Source organism: Aethalodelphis obliquidens, unplaced genomic scaffold, assembly GCF_003676395.1.
Source record: "Aethalodelphis obliquidens isolate GAN/ISIS:26980383/991018 unplaced genomic scaffold, ASM367639v1 scaffold41, whole genome shotgun sequence".
Classification (NCBI taxonomy): domain Eukaryota; kingdom Metazoa; phylum Chordata; class Mammalia; order Artiodactyla; family Delphinidae; genus Aethalodelphis; species Aethalodelphis obliquidens.
This window is the reverse complement of record NW_020837985.1, coordinates 1,422,463-1,444,937: the sequence shown is the minus strand read 5'-3', so window position 1 is coordinate 1,444,937 and position 22,475 is coordinate 1,422,463. Positions and strand designations below refer to the sequence as shown.

The window sequence follows — 22,475 nt, the reverse complement described above, 5'->3', positions numbered from 1 at the left end:
TGTGTACTATCACCACCTGATAGTTTAGCAGATCATGTCTCTGCCCCACCCATACGCTGTCACCCACTCAGGTGACCAGCAGAAGCTTTAGTGGACAGTTTCTATCCATGGCAAGGGCATCTTAACTCCGGCATCTTTGTTTCTTTGACTGGGGGTGTTCTCTGGCTGAAGAAGCATGCTGGGACTATTTGTTGGAGGTGAGGAAGCAGGTCAGAATTGCCAGAGAATTAATTCCCAGGAGCAACCTTGAAACAAAGAGGGAAGGGAGTTGGTGGATAGGCACCATTTTTTTTTTTTTTTTTTTTTTTTTAAATCCCTGATTGGGGCTCTTCTGAGGTGTAGTCGATGGAGGCTTTCAGAGGATACCCAGGAGGATCTGGGCCCCGTTGCCCACAGCTGTTGCTCTCTCATTAATGCACTCTTCATTGGCATTCTTCCCTTTCCTCTCTCTCTCTCCCACCTCTTCACCACGTGTCCTAGAAACAGAACCCACGTGCATTCCCTGGAAACAGAATCTGAGGTAGAGATTTGTAAGCAGGAGGCTTATTGGAGAATACATGTATTCCAACACCTGTAAGAAAGTGAGAAAGCAGGGCCGGGCCGAGGGAAAAGTGCAACTTTGATGGAGTTGCAAAGGAGCACGCAGTCAATCTGTAGGCGCTCTGGAGCTGAGAAGGCTTTTCAGAGGCAAGGGAGCTGGGCTTTTGGACCCAAGTATGAACAGTCCTTCAACGTGGGCTGCCCCTTTGGAGAGAGTTTAACCTTGGGCTAGGCAACGCCGTTAGGCTGAAGGCAAGTCCCAGAGAGGGTTGTTATTAGGAGCTCTGAGCAGTCAGCTCTCTGGAAGCTGGGGAGTGAGTACCTTGGTTTTGAACGGGGTTTCTGAACACCACACCCCAGGATCCACTGAAGTTCACCCTTTATACTCCTCTAAGTCCAACTTACATCTAAGTTCACAGCAAGTGTGTCACTGGGAGTGATTGTAAATAGGACTGTTCCCACTTCCATCCTTTGGTTCTTGAGCCCATGTATTCTATTTGTTGGGTACAGAGCACCACAAAATGGTCATTGATTTAGGGTGTGTATCACATCCTGAAGGATAGCACTCCATCACTGCAGGATATTATCTCTAAAAAGCACCTTCACGTTGCTCTATGAGGCTGGCTGTTTCTGGATTGTGTGATATGAATTACACCTGGTGGGTCTAACAGCCATATGCCCACTCCTGCACCTCTGTTGCTTTAAAGTCGAGTCCCTTGAACTGAAGCCACGTACTGTAGGATTCATTTCGGTGAATCTAAGACTCTGAAAGCCCTTGGGTGCTAGTGTTGGCCACGACCCTGAGAGCTGTGATGGCAAACCTGCACCTGGAATGTGTGTTGATTTCATTCAGTGTGAATCCCTGCCCCTTCCATGGTGGAAGGGATATGGTGTAATCAACTTGCCCACAAGTGGCTGGGTGGGAGCCTGAAGGGGTAGTGTTATACGGGGAGCTCAGCATTGGTACCTTCTGCTGGCAAGTCCGTTACTAGCCACAGCTAGATCAGCCTCAGTGAGTGCTGAGTCCAGGCACATTGCCCATCCCTGCCACCATGACCACTCTGTTCGAACCCCCATCCTGCTAGCACTGGCGTGGCTGATTACAAAGGTCAGCTGGCCACGTCATTCTGTCTACGTGGCTCTATCATGCCTCTTCCATGGTGGATGCTCTCTGGTGGGCGCTGACGTGTGATATAAAGCAATCTACACTCCATGCCATTCCCATAGGTTCATCCACATGCCTCTTCCTGACCTTCTTTTCCCCAGCCTTCCAATCCTTTTCTTCCCAGACCCCTGATCTATTAGGCAAGTCTTCTGCCTCTGCTCGTATGACTGCTTGGGCTCTTCACCCACACAAGTGGATGACCACTACCTGAAGCTCTGACCACCAGGAGGACTCGCCCTCACTCCTGTCTTTCAGGGCCACATTTAAATGGGGCTGTAATTCAGCTGGGTCCATCTTGGCTTGGACGCACATACTGAGCCAACCCATGTGAGAACAAGCTTGGTCTTTTTTTCTGTTCCATCATTGGTCATAAGATAGCCTGCCTTCACTGGAGCCATAGGTATGAGTTGAGGGAGAGGTATCGGTGCAACAATGGTGGATGGTAGGGATTTGGGCCAACTGCTCGTACAACTTATTTGTGCTCTTTGACCTTGATAGTGGCCCATTATGGATGTATCTCCTCCACCTTGCAATGGATTGTTGCTGGGTTGCCTTACCTTATGACTTGGTGGGTCTGACAGAACCCAGTGCATGATGGGAATCTCTGACTGCGGCATCATTTGATGTCTGTGGTGATGTGCTCCATCTCTATTAGCATGTGATGAATTATTTTTCTGAATGGCATGTAGTTCTCTGCTATGAATGGCATGAAATTGCTACAGAACTACAAGGAGTCCATGCTGTAATTCTTCTATTTGAGCTCGTCATAGACCTCATATAGCTTCTTTTCCTACTGCAGGTACCTCTAGAACCAACCGGGTGGGGAGGTTGAATTAGGAGTATGGGATTAACAGATACATACTACTGTACATAAAATAGATAAGCAACAAGGATTTACTTCATAGCACAGGGAACTATATTCAATATCTTATAATAGTTTATTCCGTCCATCCTTTCCCCTTTGGTAACCATAAGTTTGTTTTCTATGTCTGTGAGTCTGTTTCCATTTTGTAAATAAAGTTGTTGTATTATATTTTAGATTCCACATATAAGCAATGCCATATAATATTTGTCTTTGACTTACTTCACTTGGTATGATAAGCTCTAGGTCCATCCATGTTGCTGCAAATGGCATTATTTTGTTAATTTTTTATGGCCGGCTAATATTCCATTATGCATATATTGTAATATATACATAATTATATATATATCACATCTTTATCCATTCATCTATTGATGGACACTTAGTTGCTTCCATGTCTTTGGTATTATAATAAATTGTGCTACTATGTACGTGTATCTTTTCAAATTAGAGTTTTTGTCCTTCCACAGACACTTCTTATTGTTGCAGTAAATGAGGTATCTTCTGGGTCCTCCTATGGGGCATCATTGGCTGGTGGGTTTTCCAGCCCTGGGTAGGGTGTTCGATATCTATTTCTTGCAACAATACGATAAACTGAGCAACTTAAAACCACCTTCATTTATTATCTCATAGCTTCTGTGGGTAAGGAATCTAGACACGGCTTAACTGGATCCTTGTTCAGGGTCTCCCAAGGCTGCAGTCAAGGTGGTGACCAGGCTGCATTCCTATCTGGAGCTCAGGGTCCTCTTCTAAGTTCATGCGGTTGTTAGCAGAATTCAGTTCTTTGTGTTGTAGGACCGAGGTCCTGATTTCCTTGCTGGCAGTCAGCTGGGGGCTGCTCTCAGTTCCTGAAGGTGGCCTGTAGTTCCTTGCTGCAAGGGCCTCTCACGACATGGCAGCTTATTTCTTCAAGCCAGCAGAAGAATCTCTCACTCCAAGATGCTAAGACAGAGTATTATATCCCAAGGTGGAATCATGGGTGTGACTATCTCATTACCTTCGTCATCCACTATTGGCTAGAAGCAAGTCCCAGGTTCTGTCTGGCTCAAGGCGAGGGGATTATACAGGGATGTGACTTACGGCGATCACCTTAGGGTGTGCCCACCTCAGGTAGCATAACCACTCCAACACTCCTGCTTCTCTAAGCCTTCAGTTCTTTCCTCCACTGTCTGCTGTGGCAGCTCTGGCATTTCTACCTCACTTACTATGAGACAAAACTTTCCCCAGGCTTTCAAGAGCCATCCAAGGTGTATCTTCACACCACCTCCTATGGGTCTTGCCAGGGTGTTCAATCATTTTCTTGCATCAATAACCTCTTCCTTATTTGGCTTTATATTCTGTCCTCCTTGGCCAGAATATCCAGTATTCCAGTCCTATACATACCTTCCTGCCTCCTGTTGGTGCGTTTTGGCTGGGCCCTGCATCTCCTTTGGCATGTAGGCCTCTTGCAGCAGGTCCAGCACTTCCCTGGGCAGATCATGTTGTGACTTGATGCCAGTTATTGTTCTGGTGGCCAGGAGAGGAGGTGGAGTGAGATCCCAGCGACGGCATATGTTGTCTTGCAAGATGGTAGCCCATGCATTCAAGCTGTCTTCAGCAAGGGCTGGGAACACTAACCTGTAACAAGGAGGAATGGGCTACTTCTTCAGGCTTAGAGGGTTCAGGAGGATCTGATGGCACAAGGTTTGTAAATGCATTGAGTCAGCTGTCACTACCCACGTGATAACCAGGGTTCCATTCCTTGCCCATCGGAGCTCTATCCTAGACACAGTAGCCTTGCCGCAGTTGGGATTCCAACCTTCTCTGGGGCTTTGCTTCCTTATAATTAAGTTCTGGGCCTGTTGCTCCATTTTTTCTGCCTTTGGGCTGCAGGAGGTGAGATTCTACTTGCTTCCAAGGAGGCCCTCTGACTTTTACTCCTTACCTCTCAATGCTGATGAACCACCTCAGCCTTTCACTGTCTTTCTCTAATGCATTTATAGCTCCCAGCAGCAGCCATTGAGTCCATTGTGTTTATGATTACTACTTCTCTTGCCCCGTGCCTCTCAAAGGCTCTGGGGGTTCACCAGCCAATGCATTGCCTTTTAGAAGTATCTCATCCAGTTCAGAACAAGTGACAGTTTTAACAATTGCAAGTCCAATATGCTAGGGCTCTCATACTCCACCTACCACCATGATGGGGTACTTATTGCCAGCTAGCTAGTGGGGAACACAGCTCCCAAAATTCTACTTTAAAATCAGCCTCCTAAGACACCTCCTGACAGTAAGTCTTAGTTCAGTTTCCCCAGAAGCAGACTCTGAGGTGGAGACTCGCATGCAGAAATCTTACTGGGGTGTGCACTTGGGAACAGCACCTGTAAAGAAATGAGGGAAGCAGCACTGGGTGTAGGGAGAAGGTAAACCATGATGCGGTTGCAGTAGAGGACTTGCTGATCCCACAGAAAGCTCTGGAACTGGCACTGCCTTTTATGGTCATCCTGCCTTGGGAAAAGGGAGCCAGGTCTTTCTGTCTATGCATTGACTAGTCATTGGATGTGGTCCCCTGGGGAGGAAGCGTAACTTGGGGTGAGGCAGGTCTCTTTGACAAAGGGTAATTTCTAGGGGGGGGTGCCTCTGTGAGCAATTAGCCTCCAACATCCCCAGCTGCTGGGGTAATGAGTCCTAAAGGGGGATCTGGCCATATGCCACAGTAGCCACTATACCAGTGTTTCTTAACTAGGGGTGATTTTGTCTCTCTGGGGACATTTGGCAGGGTTTGGAGACATTTTTGGTTATCACAACTCGAGGCAGGGGGTTTGCTACTGGCATATCTGTTGGGTAGAGGCTACAGTGTAGAGGTAAATTCTACAGTGCTCAAGACTTTCCCTCACAACAAAGAATGATGTGGCCCAAATGTCAATAGTGCTGAAGTTGAGAAACCCATGCTATGCCATGCTTCCTTGGATCAGCTCCCAAGTGAATTAGTTGCACCAAAATCCTTGTCTTAGGGTCTCTGTTTTGAGGACTCCAAACTAAGACATTGGGGAATATCAGAATTCAAAGAGACAAAGTAATTTGCTTGGGGTTGTACAACTTGTGCGTGGAGGAACAAGAATTGGCACGCCAGAATTTCTGTTTGCTGAGCCCACATTCTTCTCTATGGACCATGCTGCAGGACTGGTAGGTGGACCACTCTCCAGGTCTCACAGCATGTGTAGGATTTGGTAATGGGGAGTATTAGGCATTTTGGCAAATTCTGGTTCCTTGACAAGTTTGTTGGCTATTCAGTTATCATACAACCTTTCTCTACTGGACTGTAGTGATTTGAATGACTATTTTTCAATTCTCCCAAAGTCTGTAGATAACTAGTACCATTATAGATGAATAGAGATAAATTAATTTATTACATACAGTGGATGCCTTATGGCACTAAACCTTAATTCTCTTTCAGGAATTTGATTGAGAATGGCTATATGGGTGGAGATATTCTTCTGAAGTTACTGAGCTTCCATTTATTAAAGTATTTGTTGGTTCATTCTTTCTTTCCCTTACCTGTTCATGATCTCATTTAATAAGTAGTTGTGCTCAGCGGTAGACACTCTCGTATCATAGGCATAGCTATTATTGTCAGATGATTCTACAAATGATGGAAATGAGAAGCCCAGAGAGGAAGATGAGTCATTTTCTCAAAGGTCTTGGAGCTAATTCAAGACAGAGTTAGGATTAGAACCAGGTTCCAGAGGGGGACAAATGTGCTGAGGGAAGACAGCGGTATGGTCTTTACTGCAAGGACAGGAACGTGTGACTCTTCTCAATTTGTACTTTATTAATATGCGTCTCATATTCATTCTCTCAGCCCACTGCCGAAAGGTACAAAGATGTAGCTTTTCCCTCTGTCTATAATTTTCTAGAAAGCTGTCTGCCACTGGGAGCTTTTGAACTAGTAGGTCTCATAGTCCTGGCTTTGCTTTAATTTGGACCAAGGGAGCTGTTTAGATCCAAGGAGTTCCTCTCCTAGCTGAAATGCAAAGCACAGAAATGCAAAAGTTCCCAAATCTCTGGGGCAAGAGAGCTCTAGCTCGCCATTGAAGCAAATAATCTGTGATACTACCTGCTTTCTGCAAACAATGAACCAAGCCAGCTTTAACTTTTGCCAACCTTAACTGTAAGCAGAGAAGTCATTGTCAAGAGTTTGTAAATTGGGATTCTCCTCAGGCTCAGAACCTTGCTTAGAAACCACGTTACTTTCGCACTCCGCCCCAGTCCCTGTGCACACTTAATTTTCTCATTCTTCTGGGATTGAGTCACACACCTTTGGATGCCGGTATAGTGCTGGGGAGAAATCTGATTTTGTTTTTCCTGACCCACTGACTGAGTTCATTCTGCTTAATTCAGATCTGGGCGCTGCCAATTCCCAATCTTATAGTCCCGTTCAGAGTATTATACTATCATTACCACTAAGGTGCCTTTCCCTGGCATTTGGCTGCTGGTTTCATGCCAGAGATTCACATGGGTTGCAAGGAAATGGTTCCCAGTGCCCAGTACAGGAAGTTAGAGGAGAATTATTTCCATAGGAACTGCACCTGTCAGGTCAATCATTGACTCCACATTTACTACCAGTGGATCTAAGCCTAAACTAATTACACTGTGAATTTCTATATTTAATTTCTCTCTTTAAATTCTTATCCTTATATTAGAGAAGAACTTGTGGTTGCAGGTGAACCCTGCTAGCATTTGCTTATCAGCAAGGGAGCTTATTGGTTCAGGCTATTGGGAAGGTCATGGATGAAACTTGTTTTCATGATAACTAGAATGGGGGACTAGAGAGTTCTCAGTATTTGGTCTGATTAGTACATATTTATTAGGGGTAAAGTCTTCCCTAATCCTGGTGCATCCTGACCCATGGAGGTGGTACCACTAGGCTAATGCTCTGGACCTTCCCCATCCCTTCCCTTTGCAGAGGAGGGCTGCTGATCTCTGATCGTAAGTTGGGGGAGAATAGACTGGGTAATGTTCTCAGCTCAGACTTTCCACTTCTTAGAATCTCAGTGAAGATGGGTCTTCTCTGTCCCTCCCACATGCCTGGGGACAGACCTGTGGTTTTCTAATACTGCCTAGGACTGGGTGGAAAAGTCTGCCTAACTGTGGGGTTTCTTACTATTTCTTATTTGTTCCCACAATTAGAATCCACCTCTCCAGGAGCACCTGCTGTTGGTAATAAAGGTGATATTTTGGCCTGCCGATGTCTAATCTTGTCTTTCACATGATTTTAAATCTGAACGGGGAAAGGAGTGTCATTTCCTGGGCCCTTTTCAGTCTCACCCTTGATCATTTGTTCAGCAGTTGTTTGTTGCACGATTATTATGTATCAGGCGCAGGCCCTGTTAGAGACAGAGAAAGACATGGTTCTTGCCCCTGATGGACTCGTGGCCTAGTGACAGCTGCCCACTGATGCATCTCCAGGGCCCTGCACACTTGATATTTGTTGAATGAATATTTGTTGAATGAAAGAAAGAATGAAGACACTGCATTAGAATGTGGCAGGTGCGCAGTGGATACAGTGGTGTGTTACCGTGATCTCCCTCCAGGACCCTGGGACCCTTTCCTTCCTACTCTAAGCGTTGGCCCCTGGTGGCTCTCAGCTGAGCCTCTCTCCAGGAATTGCCTTCAGTGGAAGAAAGCAGCCCTTAACTGCCCGTGTACCATCCCCAAGGGCAGCCCTTAACTGGGCAATGCAAGGTACAGAGACCTGGCCCCCATGTTTCAAGGTGGGATAACTCTGAATGGCCAGTTCAGCTCTAGAGTCCCTGTAGGGTTGGGCTGAAGCTTTTATGTGACTACTTAACAGTTCAGCTTCTGCATCTGCCCTGTCCTGCTTCCTTCATTCCTTCAGGTGTTGATCCTGAGAGCATCCCATGACAAACTTCCCCCGTGAGAATTTCCATTTCAATGTCTGTTTCTAGGAACCTGTTCAAGGCATAAGTGCAAACTATTATGGGATTATAGGGGAGGGGTTATCAGGTCAACCTTGGCCATTTGGTGAAGCAGAGATAGTACCAGGAATAGAGAAGATGGGAAGATTGGGCAAAGGATGGTAGGGGCTTGCTAGAGAAAGTAGGGAAGGATGTGGTTTGGGAAGAGAGGGGCCTGGAGCAAGGTGAGAAGGTGGAGATCCTGAGACAGAGGGAGCGCATGCCTATTGCTGAGATGATAGGCTTCCGCTGTTGCTCTCAATTTATACTGCTCTGTTCAAGGAAGCAGCCCAGCTAGAGAGATGTGGGGACAGATGTCTTGACTCTAGGTTGAAGAGGTGGTGGGGTTTACCCATAGTGATAAGGGAGGAGCAAGTGTAGAGTCAGGGATCTGAGGGCACTGGAGAGGGCAGCATGGCATGTGAGTGGGGATTCCTGGGTGGAGAAGACCAGAAGGCTCCAGAATGTCGTGACTGACTCTTTGCAGAGCTGGCTGCATATGACCGTCTAGGGAAGGGCTTGCTTTAGCTCCTGGGGTTCCCTGACATAATGCCTGGGCGTGCACAGCCTGCAGGGAGTGGAGGGGGACCAGGATGCCTGCTGTGGCCAAGTGGGCTCAGCCAGGATGAGCATCTGCTCCTTCTCTGGCAGGTGCCAGGGCAGGGGGATGAAGCCAGCGAGGAGCAAGCTGCCCAGAGGGCAAGGGAGACAGGAAGCGCAGGAGCTGAAGGGGTGGCCCAAGGAGAGGACCAGGCAGAAGAAGCAACCTCTGACTTTCTTTTCTTTTTTTTTTTCTTTTTTTTTTTTTTTGCGGTACGCGGGCGTCTCACTGTTGTGGCCTCTCCCGTTGCGGAGCACAGGCTCCGGACGCGCAGGCTCAGCGGCCATGGCTCACGGGCCCAGCCGCTTTGCGGCATGTGGGATCTTCCCGGACCGGGACACGAACCCGCGTCCCCTGCATCGGCAGGCGGACTCTCAACCACTGCGCCACCAGGGAAGCCCCTTTCTTGGTTATTGATATAAAAAAAAATCAGTTTCCCTCTCCTGCCCCCAGTGCCGCAGAAATGAAAAGCAAAAAGCTTTAGCTTTCTAGATGGCTAAAGTTTTTGATCATGCTCATTGCTTCTACCTAATATAAGATCTGTGAAATTAGAATCCGATCCAAATCACACTGCATAACTAATATATGCCAGAAGCTATGCTAAGCAGCCTGGCTTCATTTGCTAGTAATTATAATCAAAGAAGCAGTTCCTAAAATAATTAAATTTAATGAGAGAAGAATAAACAGAAATGCCATTTGGTTACTCCTCAGTGGATTGTTCTTACCTTACTGTGGATGTTAGCTAGGTTGGTTCTTCAGTGGTGAATCCCTAATATTTCATAAATTTACGAAACAAAATGTTATTGAAGGTCTTTGTGGTGACAGACACTGTGTCAGGTGCTGGAAATGTACGTGACAAGTATAGTGGGCAGCAAAGAGATGAGGCTTATAACACCTAAGGACAAAATAATTTGTTTTTCGATATTAATTCCTTTAGATTTGAATATGTTTAAATTTTAACTTTCAGGAGGATTTAATTTTTCCTAAATTGAAGTATAGTTTATGTACAATATTATGTTAGTTTCAGGTGTACAACATAGGAATTCAACAATTTAAATACATTATGAAATAATCAGCATGGTAAGTCTAGTAAACATTTGTCACTATACAAAGTTATTACAGTATTATTGACTATATTCCTTATGCTGTTTATTACATCCCTGTGACTCAGGTATTTTATAACTGCAAATTTATACCTCTTAATCCCCTTCACCTATTTCACTCATCCCCACCCCACTTCCCTCTGGCAACCACCAGTTTGTTCTCTGTATCTATTGAGTCTGTTTCTGTTTTATTTTGTTTGTCCATTTGTTTTGTTTTTTAGATTCCACGTAGAATCATGGAATCATACGGCATTTGTTTTTCTCTGTCTGACTTATTCCATTTATCACATTACCCTCCAGGTCCGTCCATGTTGTTGGAAATGGCAAGATTTCATTCTTTTTTTATGAATGATTAATATTCTATTGTGTGTATGTGTATGTATGTATATATATACCACATCTTTATCCATTCATCTGTGGATGGGCACTTAGGTTGCTTCCATATCTTGGCTATTGTAAATAATGCTTCAGTGAACATTGGGGTGCGTATATCTTTTCAAATCAGTTTTCTGTTTTCTTCAGGTAAATACCCAGAAGTGAAATTGCTAGATTGTATGGTAGTTCTACTTTTAATTTTTTGGGGAAGCGCCATCTTGTTTTCCATAGTGGATGCACCAATGTACATTCCCACCAACAGTGCATTAGGGTCCTCTTTTCTCCAAATTCTCACTAACACTTATTTCTTATCTTTTTGATGACTGCTATTCTGACAAGTGTGAGGTGATATCCCTTTGGTTTTGATTTGCATTTCCCTGATGATTAGTGATGTTGAGCATCTTTTCATATGTCTGTTGGCCATCTGTATATCTTTTCTGGAAAAATGTTTATTCATGTCCTCTGCCCATTTTTTAATAAGGTTGTTTGTTTTTTTGATATTGAGTTGAATGAATTCTTTATATATCTCAGATATTAACCCCTTACCAGATATATCACTAGCAAATTTCTTCTCCCATTCAGTAGGTTGCCTTTTTGTTTTGTTGATGGTTTCCTTCACTATGCAAAAGCTTTTTAGTTTGATATTAACACATTTGTTTTTTGCTTTTGTTGCCCTTGCCTGAGACAACAGATCCAAAAAAAATATTACTAAGACTAATGTCAGAGTTTACTGCCTATGTTTTCTTCTAGGAGTTTTATGGTTTCGGGTATTACTTTAAGTCTTTAATCTGTCTTGAGTGTATACGTATATGGTGTAAGAAAGTGGTTCAGTTTCACTCTTTTACATGTAGCTGTCTAGTTTTGCCAACATCATTCATTGAAGAGGCTGTCTTTTCTCCATTGTATATTCTTTTTTTAAAAAAATTTATTTAATTTATTTATTAGTTTTGGCTGCGTTGGGTCTTTGTTGCTGCGTGCAGGCTTCCTCTAGTTGCGGTGAGCAGGGCTAATCTTTGTTGTGGTGCACAGGCTTCTCATTGTGGTGGCTTCTCTTGTTGCAGAGCATGGGCTCTAGGCACGCAGCCTTCAGTAGTTGTGGCTTGCGGGCTTTAGAGCGCAGGCTCAGTAGTTGTGGTGCACGGGCTTAGTTGCTCTGCGGCATGTGGGATCTTCCCGGACCAGGGCTTGAACCCATGTCCCCTGCATTGGCAGGCAGATCCTTAACCACTGCAGCACCAGGGAAGCCCTCCATTGTATATTCTTGCATCATTTATTGTAGATTAATCAACCACATAATTGTGGGTTTATTTCTGGGCTCTCTATTCTGTTCCACAGATCTATGTGTCTGTTTTTGTGCCAGTACCATGCTGTTTTGATTACTATAGCTTTGTAGTATAATTTGAAATCAGGGAGCATGATACCTTCAGCTGTGCTCTTTTTTTTCCTCAAGATTACTTTGGCTATTTGGGGTCTTTTGTGGTTCCATATAAATTTTAGAATTATTTGTTCTAGTTCTGTGAAAAATGCCATTGGTATTTTGATAAGAATTGCATTGAATCTGTGCATTGCTTTGGGTAGTATGGACATTTTAACAATATTAATTCTTCTAAACATATGAGCTCAATATGTCTTTCCATTTATTTGTGTTGTCTTCAATTTCTTTTATCAATATCTTGTAGTTTCCAAGTACAAGTCTTTCACCTCCTTGGTTAAATTTATTCCTAAGTATTTAATTCCTTTTGATGCAATTGTAAATAGGGTTGTTTTCTTAAATTCTCTTTCTGATAGATTGTTGTTAGTATATATAAATGCAACATATTTCTGTATATTAATTTTGTGTCCTGCAACTTTACTGAATTCATTTATTAGTTATAATAGTTTTTTTTTTTTTTTTTTATAGAGTCTTTAGTATCATGTCACCTGCAAACAGTGACAGTTTTACTTCTTCCTTTCCAGTTTGGATGCCTTTCATTTCTTTTTCTTGTCTAGGAGGATTTAATATTTGAATGCGTATCTTATTCTAAGAATTTGATAATGGGACATTTCTAGGTTGTAATCATTCTATTATATGATGTCTATATGCAGTTCATTATTGGAGCATTATAATGTTGTCATTTAATCTCATTATTGAATCTTGGATATGCTGTATTGGACAGTGTGACTGCACATATTACGATTTGGGAAGTGGGACAGGGAGTGAATTTTTAGCCTTGGGTCTGGAGTCATCCTGGCATTGATTGAATTTTGGTTCTGTTCTAATGCATTTCAGAGCCTTCTGAAAGCAGTGTCTTAACCACCCATTTATTAGTTGTTGTATGAGTTGCAATTGATACTGGAGGTTCAGCATCATATTCTGGTGATCTCCTCCTATGAGGGCCATGGCCACACTGTGGTTGACCATGGACTTAACAATGAAGGATACTGAGTTGAGAGCAAGAAGCTAAAGAATGGTACAGAAGAACATTTCTTCCTCACTTCTGATGTTTTCTTCTGTGTTAAAGAAACTCAACGTGATTTCTACCCTGTCTCTACTCCAGGGAGGGAGAGTGACTTATCTGATTGGGATCTGTGGGAAGAACAAACTGGGTGTGTCTGACTCATATTCATCTTTCTCCCTCTTGGGAATGAGCTGCTCTCAGGGAGCAGTGTTCCTCTTGGCTCTTCTAGGGGAAGGCTTGCTTCATTCAAGACAGCTGCCTGTGTCAGAATAGGTAAGTTCACTTAGTCCACCTATATTTTGTTCTAACCCATTTCAGAGACTGCTAAAAGCAAAAATCTAAACTGTCCACCAGTGTCCTCAGGAGATGCCAAAGGAGCAGACTCCAGTCGGCAGGTCCATCTGGCTTTTGCAAAAATCCTCATTTTCTCATCTCTTTAGTAAGAGAGGGAGTATTTTGAAGTCCCAATTGGAACTCCTATTTTCCAATTTGAATTCAAATGTAGAAAAAACAGAGCTATTTATTGCTCTCTCAAAATCTAGTACCCCAGCCATGTTCAGTCATTGTCTGGGAACCCCTATGGGTTTCATGGTATTCGTGGAGGTGGCAGCTGGTGGCTGCCAGCTATGCTTTCTGCAGTCGGTTCCTTCAAGGGAGGTCTGAGAGGCACGTTTCCATGGACACCACGGGCTCTTTCAGGGTAGGAACTGGACTTATTCTGTATCCTCAGGGTTTGGACAGTGGGTGGGTCTGGAATACAAGGCGCTTGATAAATATGTGTTGAAACATTTTCAGGAATATATTGTGGAAGGATTTGAGGTTGTATGAGTAACTTGAATTAATGTGTTATGAAATGAAAGTTATTAAAGTTTTAGAACAGAAGGTCAGAACTGTACTTAGAGAAGAATGTAATGTGGATTAAAGTGCGACTCTGACTTTTGTAACAGTATAGGAATGTGACTGGTGGTAGGCATAGGAAGGAAGATGCTGACAGCAAAAGGTTTTGGAAGTGATGTTTTTAGGACTTGGAAACTTATTTGAACTTGGGATGGGGCAAGCAAGACATTAAAGATGACAATGAGATTTCCAGTCTCAGAGACTGGATGCATGGGAACAGAGGATGAAGAGGAGCTAGCATTTCAGGGGAAAATGCTGAGTTTGGTGTTACGTTAGCTGAACTAGATGTGCTCACTAACATCCAGGTGGAAGTGTCAAACTGGCGGTGAGGATTGCTTGCCAAGAGCCTGCCAGAGAGGTCCAAGATAGAGATCCATATTGAGAAAAAGGAGCAATGAGATCAAGGTGAAAATTATGAATAGATTTCAAGGAGTAATGGAAATGGACCTGTTGCATATTTTGCAGACAGCTGTTAGGCCATTTATGCATTCTTTTGTAGGTTTGAATAAAAAAACAGAAGGATTATTTTTATTCCTTTCTATTCCTTTGATTCTTTGGTGAGAGAGAGGGATTCCTCTTGTGTGACTGTTTTTCTCTGAGATTGTGAACTTCCCAAGACTGCATCTTTTCACCGTCGATACTCAGAGAAGAAGAGAGTCGCACAAAGACTGTGAACTCCTGTAGGGTAGAGACCTCACTTATTTATCTGTTTGTCTAGGGTCTAAAATGGTGTCTGGACAACAGTAGTTGTCCTGTTGTGAAGTGCTCAGTTAAAATTCATCAAATTGAATTATTTAATTTGTGTGATGCTTTATAGTTAGTAAGTCCTAGAAGATATATTTAACAGTCCTCACAAGCGTGCTGAGAAATGTTGTTACCCCTCATTTACAAACAAGGAGACTGCGCTTTAGAGAAGTTAAGCAACTTACTTGAAATCATACATTTAGGAAGAGGCTGTATCAGTCTGAATAGGTTAGGTTATGCTTAGTAACAAATAACCCTAAACATCTCTGTGGTTTAATAAAATAAAAACTTATTTTCTACTTATAAAGTCCACCATGGGTCTGGGAAACCCACTGCAGAAGCTGTCCTTCATGTGATAGCTCAGAATTCCAGGCTTTTTCAAACATATCTGCTTCTATAGTTGCTGCAGAAGACGAGAGAGTGCATACAGAACCATGCACTGGTCCTTAAATGCTTCTGCCAGGTAGTGAATCTCATCTCTTCCACTCACATTTCATTGGCCAAAGAAGTCACATAGCCTTACCTGGTTTCAAAGGAGGAGGCAAGGGCTTTCTCCCTGTGTACCTGGAAGGAGAAGTGGACACTTTGATGAGGAACTCTATTATCTAATCACAAAAGCATTATTGGGTCTTGAGTTTAGATTTCTGATTTCAACAGTGGTCACATGTTACTCTTTGACTCATGTTTTGTTTTTTACTAAGCATATTCAGAAAACTATCCACATTTATGGCAATCTCCAATATGTAATTAATATCCTGAAAAGCAGTCACACTCTCCACCCTTTTCTTCTGCTTTCTCTCCCACAGTCCTAACCTCTGTCTCTTAACATTGGGTCTTAGAGGACAGAGTCTCAAAGGGACTCAGGATATCAGAGAGAATTAACATATACACACTACTATATATAAAATAGATAACCAACAAGGACCTATTCTATAGCACAGGAAACTATACTCAATATTTTGTAATAACCTAAAGGGAAAAGAGTCTGAAAAAGAATATATATATATATATATATATATATAAAAAACTGAATCACTTTGCTGTACACCTGAAACTAACACAACATTGTAAATCAACTATACTTCAATAAAAAAAAGAAAAGAGCATGAGAAAAAAGATATCAGAGAGAGACCAATGCCCTAGTTAGGGTTGGAGATGGGGTAAATATGTATAATGACATTTGAGTAGAGGACTCAGAAATGCCAGATCTCGCCTCCAATTCAGTTTCTTCTCTTCCCCATGAGATTTGAAGATGACAAATATACAAATGTTATGACCTTAATTATTAGCTGGGACAGTGCCTCCTATTTTCCAGTAGTCTTCTCCAGCAAAACTCTGTTAGAGCTCACTTTTTAGGCTCAGGCCATGTGGGGTTTCCTACCTCGGAACAAGTTCAAATCCATACTTGGGATCTTACTCCATTATGTCCCTGCTTATGGGGTAGGAACCACGACCAGCACGCTTCTGTGATGAGAGGAACTACATGACTGGGACTCATAAGCAGTACAGACAGAGGGGACTTTGGGAATAAGTGGGCTGGACAGACAGACATATATGCACAATCTATTTACACACACGGACCTTCTCAACCACTAAACGTGGGCCAGTACAAGTCTGAGAACTTGCCCTATTAGATGAGCACTCCTGGAGATGAGATGTTCCGACAGCTGAGAGTATCTCCTCTGACCACCCACTTTACTTATAAGGAAATGGAGGTCCTTAGATATTTGGGGTTCCTTGCTACTTAGAAATCGAGCTGCTTTGACTCCAGCTCCGGATGGCTGCCCCTTTGACTTACAGCTCTGGAAAGATTCTGAAGCAAAGTAAAGACTCCAGGGTCTGTCATTAGAATGATAACAAAAGTAGCATTACTGAGCTTTTATCATATGCCAGGCCTAAGTGCTAAGGTTATTTTATCTAACCTCACAGTACTGTGGGATTGATGCTTGAACATCCCTTTTTTCATAAATGAAGAGTATGGGGCCCACAGGGAAGTGTGTTTTTTGGTTCGGGAGGGGATCTGTTTTGCTGTATCCCTAGTGCTTAGATCAGTGCTTGGTGTATGTATATATTAGGTACGCGGTATGTTTTTGTTGAATGAACAAGCCCAAGGTCACTGAGCTAGTTAGCAGGGGAATCAGCATAGGATCCCAGGCAGTCTGATTTCAAGGATCTCCCTCTGAACCGTGGCATTACAACGTGACCTCCTGTACATGTCTGATAGTTATTAGCTATGACAGTGTTTGCTGATTATCGCATGTTTATTAACCTTTTTCCACACCCCCTCCCCATGAACTAGGAACCCCTTGAGAGAAAGAGACGATGACTGATTCCTGCCGCACTTTCCCCACCCTCCGTTGCTGGGTGAACGGGAGGTGCAAGTTCCATGTTGATTGGTTGCAGAGGTTACCTCCTACCCCAGGCAGCGGGTGGGAAAGGCAGCTGCAAGTTTTTGGCAGCCGGCTTTAACTTGGTCAGGTAGTTTCATCTCCCCACACGCCTCCTTCCGGAGACAGAGCCGGTGTACTCATTCTGCTCCGCTAGGGGGACCCAAATGCAAAGGAAAAAATCTCTCCTGCCTCTAAAGGTAATGGGATCCCACCCACAGCCCTCCAGAGGTGTGGGCACTGCTCCGCCAATGGCAGAGCTCCAGCAAGTGGCCCTGCACAGCTCTGGTTCTGCTTTTTCCTTGCCTGAGGGCAGCTTTTATAGTCAGGGCTTCTGGAGCAAATTCTACCCTTGTGAGGCCTGCTCGGTTCCTGGGAACCGTGCCGCTTCTGCCGGTGATGCCGTATGGATTTGTCTTAGGGGCAGAGAAGATGGATTTTGAAGGGCTGCCGGCCTGGTGATGAGGCTGCTTTGGTTTCACAGGGGAAGCCCTGAAATCCAGGTCTGGTCAATCAAAGATGCTTCGTCTTCTCCAGCTTCCTTCTCTGCCTCTCTAAAATCGGGGGGCCTTACCCACTTTGATATTTCAGTGCGAGGCCAGTTAAAGTTTAATGCTTCCTTTTCTACAGCAACAAGAACTGGAGACATGGTACTTACTAGGGCCACCTGACTTGTTGAGACAGATAGAATGATCTGTTTTGGCAACTTATCTTACAGGGATGGATATATTTATAAAACGTTGGGCAGTTTTGTTTTATTCTTATTATTTTTTAACACTGTGCTGTGGAACACTTTTTCTCTTTTTGCACAGCTTGCTAGCATTAGGCAAGCATTTGGCAAAAATTCTCAGTTATATGTTCTCTGCCATAAAATATGATACACAATTCTTTCTTTTCTATGACCTCTAATTAAATCGTTGGATTCAGTTTTTGTTGTAGAGGTGTTATCTCTTTTAAGATCTGATCTTTTCTTTGGGGAAGAATAATATAGATATTCTTAATGAAACATATTTAGTATTTTGGGGTTTAAAGAACTCTTAGAAATACTGGCATAGATATACTGGCACAAGCAGAGAAGGGGTTCGAGAGCTCTTCCTACTAAAGATGGGGCCCATAAGACTGATGAGTGTTAAAGTCAGCCCTAGAGGAGTCCTTAGAGATTTTCTCATTTATAACTCATATTTGACAGATGAGAAAACCATGGTCCAGAGGGGCAGATGACTTGGCTCGTCACACAGCTGGTTAGCCCCGTAGGCCTCTGGACATCACTTTTTACATTATCGCACAGATTTTCGGGGTGAACTGAGGGTGAAAGTATCTTTTTTCCCCATGACTTTTAATTTTCCATGAGTCTGCCAAGGAAGTGTCTGGAATAAAAGAAGTAAAGCAGAGAGAGAAAAGAGAGAGAGGGCTTTGACCATTGTGTGATAACGTGTTCTGGTGACTCAGTGCCCTGTGACCTGCAAGATGGTGTCAAGGGGAAATGGTGAGTAACTCTGTCCAGGGGAACACGAAAGGCCACAAGAACCTCTTGAAAGTCATGTCCAAGAACAGAAGGCACACTCATCAGTCTTGTTCAATGACCATTTAATGAGACCATTAGGTAGTAGACACTGTGGAATGTTCTAGAAAGTGCCACCTGACATTGTATACATCCTTTACGTTCTCTAGGCACTTTTTCACACATCATCTCCTCATTTGACACTTCCTGTATCAGCCAGAGATCCTGGTGACTTTGGCTCACCTGAACATGGTGAGAACTATTTTGGAAAGATACAGGTGGGTCATGCCATGATAGGTCCTGGGGAAGCTCTGGGGACGAGGGAGCAGAAACTAAAGGGCAGTTTCTGGGTGTGGCCTTATCTCTGAGTGTTTTCATTTTGTGTTATTCTGCTTAGGATACCCATTCCAGGGTGAGGGTGTCTGGTTGGCCCAGCCTGGAACCCATGGGCACTCGTTGACCAGGGAAATATTGAGGCATCTTGATGGGCGGCGGGTCCTTCAAGGCTATACCCAAAGGAAAATCTGAATGGTCTTGACAAACATCCCCTTTAAATCCTATGAAGGGGGGATGCTTGATGAAATGATTACCTCTCCATGGTATCAATGGAGACAGAGAGGTGAAGTGAATCGCCCAAGTTCACACAGCTATACATAGCAGAACAAAGTTATATCTCTAGATCCTGCTCTTCCCACCAAAAGGAGTAGGTAAAGCTTATATCTAATGCAATCCCTTCTCCTTCCTTACTGCTTGCATCATTCTGCTTTTCCCCTCCATAGGCTCACGCCATCACCTGCCATCTTTTACTCTACTCCACTCCTAGATGCCCAGATTTCTGGGTACCAGTGTAATAAGCTGAGGAATATTTCATTAGCTGTGTGCTAATGGAAAGAATCACTCCCAAGTTGGTCTTCTGGACACGATGAAAGTCCTCTCTCACTTCTTATTCCACTAATTAACTTATTGTTGGGATCTGGACCTTGTAGGAAGAAGGATCAGGGAACCCTAGGAAGTCATCTATGCAAGTTTCTTTCTTTTTTTTTTTTTTTTTTTTTTGCGGTACACGGGCCTCTCACTGTTGTGGCCTCTCCCGTTGCGGAGCACAGGCTCTGGACGCGCAGGCTCAGCAGCCATGGCTCACGAGCCCAGCCGCTCCGCGGCATGTGGGATCCTCCTGGACCGGGGCACGAACCCGTGTCCCCTGCATTGGCAGGTGGACTCTCAACCACTGCGCCACCAGGGAAGCCCCTGCGTGTTTCTTTGAAGTGAGGTCTGACTACAAGTGGGGCCTGGCCTCTGATTCATGGCCCCATCACAATATCCTTGTTTAGAAGTGAATGAACTAGGGGCAGTGGTTCAAAAATATAGGGTTCTCCTGTAGAACAAAAGCTCATATTCCTTTGGTTAACTCTATGATATACCACTTCTGATTTCTGGGGTGCTGGCTATGGAAGGATTCTGAGTCTCTGGGAACAGTGGGAAAGAATTCGACTAGTGATGTCTGCTGGGGACGTAGAATGGACAGGGGTGGATTTGACGTTCACGATGGAAACTTTCCATGCTCTTCCTCCAACCTACCATGCTCGCTCCATCTCCCCTTCCTTCTCTATGCTTTCTGTATCCCTTTGGTGCTATGGTTTGAAAAATTTAAATGAACTGAAATCGTTTCTTCAAATGAAATTGCATATGGAAGCCCAGTATGTAAAACAAATAAAAACTGAGTTACTCTAGAGATGAAGTGGGAAGGGGAGCTTCAGAGTCTACTGTGACCCTGAGGGTCTGCCTTGGTATCCCCTGGAACACTCCTCCAGCCACTCTTCCTCAGACGCATTCCACCCTTCCTCCCCCTTTGCTTTTCCTCTCCCCGGTCCCTTAACCTGGAACGATGTCCTGCCAATCCTCCAAGTTGTCAGGGGTCATCTATTCCCTAAAACCTTCCCTGATTCCCTCATGCTGAACACGTTCTCTCTGAAAACCGCAGCATACTTCTTGAACTCTCCTAAGGCTTTTATCATTGCTCATTTGAGTCAGTTTGCCCTGATACGCTATAGACATCTCTGGGTAGGTCCCTGTGTGATGAGCAGTCTGAGATCTGTGCAGTCGGTTCTGGTCAAAATGCTAACAGACTATGTATGCACGTTGTTTATTTTGTTTTCCAGCCTTTGCAAACTCTTTGAAGTTTCCCACCTCCTCTATCCAGCTGCACTTAACCTTTTTGGACATCTTTCTGTTTTTGTAAAATTGGGGTAGTAGTAGTATTGGCTCCAAAGGGTTTCTGAGATGTGGTAATTTATGCAAAGTGCTTATAACAGGGCCTGGCACAGAGTATGTGCTTGGTAAGTGTTATTACTATTATTGTAATTATTACCTCAACACTATTAGGATAACAACACTTCACCTTGACTTCAGTCCCAGGCTCTGGCCCAAGGGGAGGCCTGCATTTGCTTTTCCCTGGGACGCAGGAAGAAGTGAACCTTTGGACTCTGGGCTTGGATTCTGGGTGTACAAAGTGAGAATTAGTCACGGCCTCATTGACAGTCTGAGAACATTCACACTGTCTCATCTGCTTGGAGAAGCTTGGATTCAACCAGTGAATTTCGCATTTCCCAACCCCAGCCTGTGCCCTGGGGAAGAGCTTGACTTTCAAAGTCTTGCAAAGGCCTCCTCGAAATGGCTCAGTGACTGCATTCTCTGGGGAGCGAGTGGGAGAAGGTCTGTGAGAGGCCGGGGAAAGCTGTGTCAGCTGCTGTCATGTTTTCTCAGGCAGTGTTCTTCCAGGGTGCCAGTCCTTGCCTGTTCCCAGCGTGTGCCTTTAAATCCAGACAGTAAGAGTGTCCTTTTGCTAAAGAGACTGAGAACCTTTCAGAAAACTGCCACGGAGGGAAACTATTGGGATGCCAGGTCCTTGGCTGGAGTCATTCAGTGAATTTGCAACCTCATCTGCTGTAAGTGCAGTGGCCATCCTGATAGCAAAGGTTTTACCTGGGTCCTTGATGCTGGTTTTGGGGGGATACTTTGTTTCTCCTTTGTTCTACCTGTTCGCCTTCACGGTTGTTGGACAACTTTCATTTACCATGTCTTTCTCCCTTCTGGGCTTCTACCTAGAAAAATTGCCCCCTCTCCTTCTCCCATCCATCTTTAGCCTTCAGATTTACACATTCTTCCCCTGGAAGTCTGTCTTGAGCCCAAAGACTTTGGACATTCTTCCTTGAGTGCCATGTACCTGCCTCCCCTATGACGCTCCAAACTCTGGGCATCATGGCCTGTTTCCTTGTCTGTCTCTCCTGCTGGAAAGTGACCTCCATCTCCCCAGGGACTGTGTGGTTTGTTCATGATTTTAACGCTGGGGCCAGCCCAGGGACCTGGTCAAAAAAAAAAAAAAGAAAAAAAAAAGAAAAATGAAGGAATGAAACAAATGAATAAATAAATGAGTAAATAAAAGAATCAAGGATAATCAAGGTTATTTCTGGTTATGTCATTTCCAATGATCTGACCCAAGCATGAGGAGGTGAGTAGTGACACAGAAGAACAGATTTTCAAATATCCTTCCACAGTAGCACCCTTTCAGTAATGAAATTGTGTGCAGCATCTCAGTTTCTGGAACAGATAATGGGAGGACTTTTCTGGTTACTGGAGGAGTGAAGCCATATGGTCTGACTTTCCCCTTCCCCCTTTAGGGGAGCCCTGGCTCCTTGGGCAGAGTTTGAAAGGCATTGCCCCTAAAGGGATAGCACTGTTTTGAAAAGAACTAAACAGAGGGACCACATTCCGGTTGGGGTCCTGATTTCCTTATTAGTTCTGGTTAAAGCGCACATTATACACATAGGTTGGACCAGTTACTCTGCTAAGTGCTTTGCTTATAGCAATTTTTCATCCTCACCATAATCTTATGTGGTGTCTGCTTATTTCTC

At 44.0% G+C, this 22,475-nt stretch overlaps 1 long non-coding RNA gene across 1 annotated transcript; it reads right to left on the bottom strand.

Annotated features, from left to right (window-relative positions):
• Positions 1 to 3,328: 3,328 nt before the first annotated feature.
• On the bottom strand, positions 3,329 to 21,052 carry LOC113633789 (uncharacterized). The gene is made up of 3 exons (XR_003438336.1): positions 21,039 to 21,052; positions 13,119 to 13,123; positions 3,329 to 3,415 (listed from the first exon to the last, which is right to left on the bottom strand). It is a non-coding gene; the product is annotated as an uncharacterized LOC113633789 (long non-coding RNA).
• Between the last annotated feature and the right edge of the window lie 1,423 nt (positions 21,053 to 22,475).